This window comes from Vidua chalybeata, chromosome Z, assembly GCF_026979565.1.
Source record: "Vidua chalybeata isolate OUT-0048 chromosome Z, bVidCha1 merged haplotype, whole genome shotgun sequence".
NCBI classification, from domain to species: Eukaryota; Metazoa; Chordata; class Aves; order Passeriformes; family Viduidae; genus Vidua; species Vidua chalybeata.
In genome coordinates this window covers 9,767,780-9,775,083 of record NC_071570.1, presented here as the reverse complement: position 1 = coordinate 9,775,083, position 7,304 = coordinate 9,767,780, and the positions used below count along the sequence as shown (strand labels likewise).

The 7,304-nt window shown below is 42.9% G+C and overlaps 1 protein-coding gene across 3 annotated transcripts in view; it reads left to right on the top strand.

Moving 5' to 3' along the window:
* Positions 1-1,196: 1,196 nt before the first annotated feature.
* Positions 1,197-7,304, top strand: part of SPIN1 (spindlin 1) — a 61,371-nt gene continuing 55,263 nt past the window's right edge. The window contains exon 1 of one of the 3 annotated variants that reach the window (XM_053968973.1): positions 1,197-1,262. The gene's annotated coding sequence lies outside the window, so the exon portion shown is untranslated. Of the gene's footprint in view, positions 1,263-1,291; positions 1,485-1,994; positions 2,418-7,304 lie in introns of those variants that run through there. The other 2 variants (XM_053968972.1, XM_053968969.1) reach the window with 2 other exon arrangements.

The following is a 7,304-nucleotide window of genomic DNA, read 5'->3' as shown; positions in this document are numbered from 1 at the left end:
CTAATTTCTTGCCAAGCCTTGCTTCAGAAAAAGGTACCAGTATGATTTGTTATGGCAGATCAGCTATCCACCTGCTTTCATTATTAGACAAATTTGTCAGAGGGTAACAATCTTACTGATGTCAGCATTTTGCTGTCAGCGTGACAGTATGAATGGATCTTAGAGGTCCGTGCTTTAATGATTTACCAAAGTGACGGACTAGGATTTGATGACACTATCATATTTTCATCAATACATTTCCAGACGATTTTACTATTTTCCCCCTTTAATTAATGCCTTAGACAGTTTCATCTGAAAATTTTTGGTATGGCTCACCAAATTTCTTGTGCTCCACTCCATCTAGATCATGCACGCTTCATGAATTATAAAATAATCCCCACTAAGATCAAGAAACTTACTACTTTTCTGCTAGATGTCCTGGCATCTAATGCTAAGTTAAGATTGAATGAAAAGATGACACCTGTGGTCTGTCAGTTGCTGAGCAACTCTTGATTATCTGCAGGTTTTCCATTACTGCTCGGTCAAGTACTGTCTCTCAGCCTGCCAGGGGCATGCAGGACAGCCCTTCGAGAGGGGGTAAGAATTTGTAATTACTGTTTGTTCAGCACGGATTTTTGAAGGCTTCCCTACCTTTCTTTATGCCATTATTGCATAGATCAAGATGTTTTCAGGGAAACCTTTAGGTTTTGAAGGAACTACACCTTCTTTCTCCAGCAATGTTGCCTCTCTTGAAATGAGAAGACAATTTCATACAAAATGCAGTTGTTCACTTGTATTATTTGCAAATATTTTCCCTGCTCAGGTGAAGTGCTAGCCTGCCTTCTGGCAGTGGCACTACAATCTTGACCTTCTTCAACACCAAACCTGACAGAATTCAAGAAGCGTTTGGACAATGTTCTTAGGCGCATTGTGCGACTCCTGGGGATGTCCCGTGCAGGGCTGAGAGTTGGACTCGACGATCCTTGTGGGCCCCTCCCAGCACAGGACATTCAGAGATGGCTCGGTGATCCTCCGTGCACACAGAGGGCTGGAGGGTGACCTGGGGCACGTCCGGGACCCGCCGTGTGCCGCCGCGGCCCCGCAGGCCGCGCTGCCGCCCACGCCGGGGCGGGCGGGGCTGCCCCGCGCCGGCCGCAGTCGGGGCGGCGCAGTGCGCCTGCGCGCCGGCGGGGTGGGGGGGGGGGCAGCGCGGGGGAGGAGGGCGGGCCCCGGCCCTGTGTTTTGAACGGCGCGATGCAGGCGGCTCACTATTTGGCAGGAAGGTGAGGAGGCCTCTATCCTGGTGGCGGAGCTCGCGTAGGGAGAGGGGGATCCAAATGTGGCAGAGGCGAGTTGGAGGCAGCGGCGGCGGAGGGGGACAAGCGAGACGAGGGGAGCGGCCGTGCCCGCCGCCGCTGCTGCCGCCGCCGCAGAGAAGCTGAGGGCCCGGCTGGGAGGGGCTGAGCGGCAGCCCTGGCACCCCCGGGCGCCCGCCCCGCCGGCAGGTGAGCGACCGGGGCGAGGGAGGGGACGGGGGTAGCGCAGCCCGTCGCGCCGCCCTTGGCCTGGCCCGGCCCAGTACCGGGCAGAGCCGGAGGGAGTCGCTGTGGGGGGACCGGCGCTCCCAGGCCGGCCGCGCCTCGCCTCCCTCGGGCCTCTCACATCGTGGATCCCCCGCCCTCCCCGCCCGGAAGCCGCGGGCGGCATCGGGGCCACGGAGGCTCCGGTCTGGAGGTGTCGTCTCTGTTCTCCCTTTCCCCGCAAGCTCCCTGGCTGCTTGGCAACCCCCCCGCCCTTCCGGGCTCCGGGGCTCTGCCGCCCTCCCCCGGCACGGCCCCGCGCCGCACCCACCCGTAGGGGAGCGGTGCCCTCCCCCTTTCCCCGCTGCGGAGCTATTGTGTGCGGGCTGGGGCCCGCCGAGGGGCTGCTGGCGGATAAGCCTTTCCCGGGGGAGGTGGAGGCGGGAAAGCGGGACGAGGGGGGCGTGAGGGCGGTGGGGGAGTCGGGGCCGCGGGAGACAGCGCCGGCGCGGTGTGTGCGCGCCCCGCTCACTCTGCGCTGCTGCGATCCTTTGTCTGCTGTGCTGCTTTCCCCTCCTCCCTCGCTCCTTTCCTCCCTCCTCCCTTCCCTCTCCCTCCCTGCCTTCCCCTCTCTCTCCCAGGCTCCAAGCGCTGCTGCAGCTGCAGGTTTGTAAATACTGGACCAACACACACACACCCACACACACACACACAACATGGCTGACGCTCGCCCTGCTCCTCCACCAGGGTCTCCGCCTTCTCCCTCAGTCTCCGCTGCTTAGCCGCTCCTCCGTGTAGGCTTTTGTTTCTTCCCCCCTCCCCCTTCATCGCCCATCCAAAAAAAAAGAAAAAAAAAAAAAAAGGGGAGAGGAAAAACAATTCACCCTCCTTATTTGCGAGCATGGCGGGATTTCAAGGGTAAGGATCCTCGCTTTGGACGCTTTCTCCTTTCGTTTTGCTGTTTACAACAAAATGAAACCTAAAATCAGAGGTGATTTGGGAACCTGGCGAGGCCTGGGGCGAGGGAGGAAGGGAGGGAAGGAGGGGGGAACTGGGTGAGCTGCGTTGAGAGAGGCTTGATTGGAATGTGCGTTATCTTTTTGTGGTGTTGGGTGGGGGGTGGCTGATGCACCAAAGTGCTGGCAGATATGAGAATACTGTGTTACACTTGGCAAAATGAACTAGGGCCTTTTATTTCGTTTCAGGACAATTCGGTATAAGCGGTCAACTCTGGACAATCACATTAAAAAGATCTGAACTAGTTATGTCAGAATAGGCATTGTGTAGATAAAACCCGTAAAATAGGCGTTTTGGCTTTTTTGCCTTTCCTGTATCTCCTTGTTAGTATTTTAAACAGCTTGCAAAACATGGAATACAAAACCGGAATTTACACTTATCAGGTCTTCGTCTTGCTAGCTTTCTGTCACAAATTAATTTGCCCTTGTGATGACAGTAGTACAAACTGAAGCATCTTCTTTTTCCTGAAAGGAGTGCTTTCAGATTTTTTTGGTTTTGTTTTTTTTTTTTTTTTTCTTTTTTTTTGGTTTTTGTTTTTTTTTTTTTGTTTTTGTTTTTGTTTTTTTTTTTTTTTTTGTTATTGCTTGTTTGGTTTTTTTGTAAAAAAAGGCATGGTAACGTGCAGTTAAGTGAGCTCCCAAATGAAAACAAGACAGCATGCTTTTGACCTCTTTACTAGTGCAAGGCAAATGCTTAGTTCACTACCCTCCACCTCAGTTATTCAGAGCACCCCCTTCTGGCTTTGATAAATATGGCTTATTTTTTTGCTGCTTGTGACGTAAAACCAAAACACTTGAAGGTAGTTCGAGCATATCTAAAGTGATCTGCCATTAAATGGTTTTATTTCTAGCTTGTGCATTCAGGATGAATAATGAAGGTGTGAAGACATAATGCTTTATATTTGCTTTCTAGACATGTTACTGTAATTCCAAGTGTTTAATTTTTCAAGGATCATACTTAAAAGATACGGTTTTTACTTATACACATGGATAGCCATAGCTTCTGAGCATTGCTCTTAAGTAGCAAATGTCCTAGGTATGTCGTCTTTTGTCTGCTTTGCTTTAGAAGCTTCTAGTGGAGAAGCATAGGAATGGCACAATCTTGCAGCTTTTACTGCGATAGAAATATGCGAATTAAATACTGTGTATATTAAATACCGTATATGAATGCTTCTAATGCTTTTTCCATCCCCATTAATAAGCACTGATTAACAAACATTGATTATGGAGAAAATAATATATAGAAAGAGTTTACAACAACATAAAACTTAAAAGAAGTCATCCAAATTACAGTATCATTTTGGAATGTGTATCTACGTCATGGCTTCTGGGGCAACTGTTTTAATTCTAGATGGAAAAGAGCAGAAGTCTATAGCCTGGTACATCAGTTAGTTCCTGCAACAGGCAACCATATTTTTTCTTTTTTTTTCTTTTTTTTTTTTTTTTTCATTTTTCAGTCTGAAGACAATATTGCCTAAACTAGAATAGTTTACCAGTTGTAGTTAATTTGTCATTTATTGTGGTAACTACTGCATTTTGAAATTATGCTTACCTTGCATAATGCATTTCACATTTCAAAATGTGAAATGCAGTGAAGTAGGCAGCTCCTCCCTCAGAATAGGCCTTCAGATACTTAAGCCAATTCTTGGGCTGAAGAGCAAAATAGAATTAAAAATAAGCCATCCACAACACAGTTTATCTGTTACATTGCAGTTTTGTTGCTAAAGCAAGATTTTATTCTGTAAAATTTATCTCTATTTCATCATCTTTGTGAAGTTTCTTGTCTGTAGCATCTTTACTTCACCTTGCATTGTATTCTTTTTTTGTGACACTCAGAAGGTTTTTCTTTCTGTCTTGGTTGTGTTGATTTAGTTAAAAATCAGTATTGTGGCCCTTGAAATCCCAAAAGGAGCAGATGTAGTTGAAGAACTTGCCCATCTCTGCATCTTCACTTAGAGAAAATCCTCCAATGTTTCTGCCATTGTGAATTATGCTAGGCTGTATTCCACTGAATTAAAAACCTGAAGACTAGTAAAACCTTCTTTTCAAAAACTGTTTGGCAAATGAGACTGAGGAAGACTGCAATAAATGCAGTCTCAGTGATCAGCTTGCTGGAAGAAGTTTGAAATTAACATTTTTTTTTGAAGTAGGCATGCATTTCAGTAGATCTTTAATCAAGTAAATCATGACTTGCTGTAGTTCTAAATATTTATGAAATTACTGGAAAATATACAGTCCTAAAGGTAATAAAGATTTAGTACATTCTTATTCAGTACTTCGGATTTTCTCAGTCCGAGTATTCTTTCATCCTCTTCTTACCCAGTATCTTTTCTTGCTATCTGTTGCCAGACTGCACTTTTTGACATGTTCAGATCTGTAAACCAATAGCTGATGCAAGAGCTGTGTGTTAATGTAATGCTTAATGTTTGACAAATGAAATATTTTTAGAAGGGTTCTATTTACTGAAGCAAAACACCATTTTTAACCTCTTTTTTTCCCCTTTCTGAAGAATGAAGCCTTTTGCTGCAAACTTCTCATCATTCCATTTTGTTTTTCTTGTTTCCTTTCTTCTTTTTTTGGCCTGGTACTCGAAAGATCAAACTTTGATTTCTTGATGGTGTGGCATGGTAATATTTTTTCATAGGTGACTAAAACCAATTCAACAAACTGGTTTAGAAAACCGTCTTCAAAAGCTGTTCATTGAAGCTGAACAAAAAGAGAATGCTCTTAGAGAAAGTTGTTTCCTGTTGTGTGGTTAGATACCTTGTTTCTCATGACAGGTGTGAAAGAATTCTTTGGTTTGTTGTTTTTCTTGTGTTCCTTCTCTTACTGTCTTCAGAGGTTAGTGATTTTATGATGATCTTTCTTGACACTGGTTCTCATTACGAGTATGACCTGTACATCAAGATGTATCCCACTTGCTGTCCAGATGCTATCTACAAGTGCACCTGCCTTAAAAGAATGGGGAATCTGACTTTCCTTTATGAACACATAGACTTGCTTCCATCTGATGTGAATATATATTGAGATCTTTAAAAGAGTGCAGTTAACTGGTTTATATTTAGCTATGAGCAGTTGATTCTAGAGACAAAAGGGCCTCGTCAGTGATCCATTTCAAACAATGGTGAAATAATTTAATTTGAACTAACTTCTTTCACCATCCGGTGGCTGAAGTTAACTTTCTGTTATGTAGTAAAATGTGAATTTGCTAAAGACATACAGAATTCAGGAGGTGAATGGATTTGGCTTTCAGTTTGTGGAGGATGGTTCCACAAATCCAGGTTATATCTTTACATTTTTTTTTCTGTAATGTATGTTGTAAAACTGCTGTAAAGCTATGTTAAATGAGGCCTTGAATGACTGACTTGAAAACTTAACTATTGTAATGGTTCCACAAAATGAAATGTATAGAAACAGTAATGTTTACCTGTGATGTCTACTAGCTGTAACTGTTACCTAATCATATTTTAATTTTTGCAGTTATTGCACCTTAGTTGAGATGTTCTTGAAATATTTTGATGAATTTATACTCTTTTGATAAGACTTAAAAATGTCTAAAACTTGATTAGCTCTTTGATTGGATTAGGTTTGGGTTTTTTTTGGTTGGTTGGTGGTTTTTTGGTGTGACTTTTAATGTTATTGTGGAATATTCCAATACAGTATTCAAGTTCTGCATTTACAAATACTGGTGAGAGTAGGTGCTTATTTCAAAAGCAGTTCTGTGGATTTCAGTGATTTAGTAAATACTTGACTTTCACAGAAGGGGTGCTGAACTTAAGACCATCTGTTCCATATGGTATTTTGAACAAAATGGAGCTGTATCAATTAGTTACTACTTTGTAATATAGTAAGCTGTTCTAGCTGGTCTGTGCCATCCTGCTAAGGTCTGTAAAGTGTCACCAACACAGACTTAAAAAAAAAGACAAAAACAAAAACATGAATAACAACAGAACAAGCAAAACCCAACTGTCCAACTTCTTTTCCCATGAATATATTTTAATCCAATTTGAATGTAGAAGGAACTTTGCTAGATTATGATTTCTTATCCTAGATGGATAAGGACAGAAAGAGTTATTAGATGTCAGACTTTTGGTCTATTTGATTTATTAAAATTAAGTAATTATGTGCTTCAGAATAGTTTCAGTTTTTCTGACTTAGTGTTTATGTTTCCTGTAATGGAAGTTGTAGCTAGTTATGTGGGACCTAGGCAGCTCAAGTCCAGTATGTTATCTTGTGATTTAATTGAAATTTTTGAATAGGGAAATTTTCACCCTTCTAGATGTAATGTTTCGTGAGCTGAGTAGGTAGCAGAAGAAAAACCATGTTCTAGATTAATTCTCCAGTGAAAATACTGTAAAGTTTTGTTGATAAACTTTCCTATATACCATACTTTTCTGTATATAGTGTTTGCTAAAGTCTAGAGCTGTGCAAAGCTCTTAGTAAGCAAAGGTTAGGTACCTGCCATGGACTAAGAAGTATTATGTGTGCTGCATATCTGTAATTTATTTCTGGTTTTAATTGTGCACTTGAAAGTGTCTGCAGGAGTGATAAAAATTAGTGAAAATAATGCTTCATATATGGAGTTTGTGTAACTCATAAAATTATACTTGGAAAAGAGTTGAGTGATTCTGGACAATTGCTTGTCTATCATGTTTAATAGCCATGTATGTTCTAGACAATGAGCTGAACATCACAGTGAAGCTAGAATGGGGGCAAACAAGTTAGAGATCAATTTACTCTTTCTTTCTCGAAATATTCCAGTTGCAAAGAGCTTTGTTGAATGGATGTA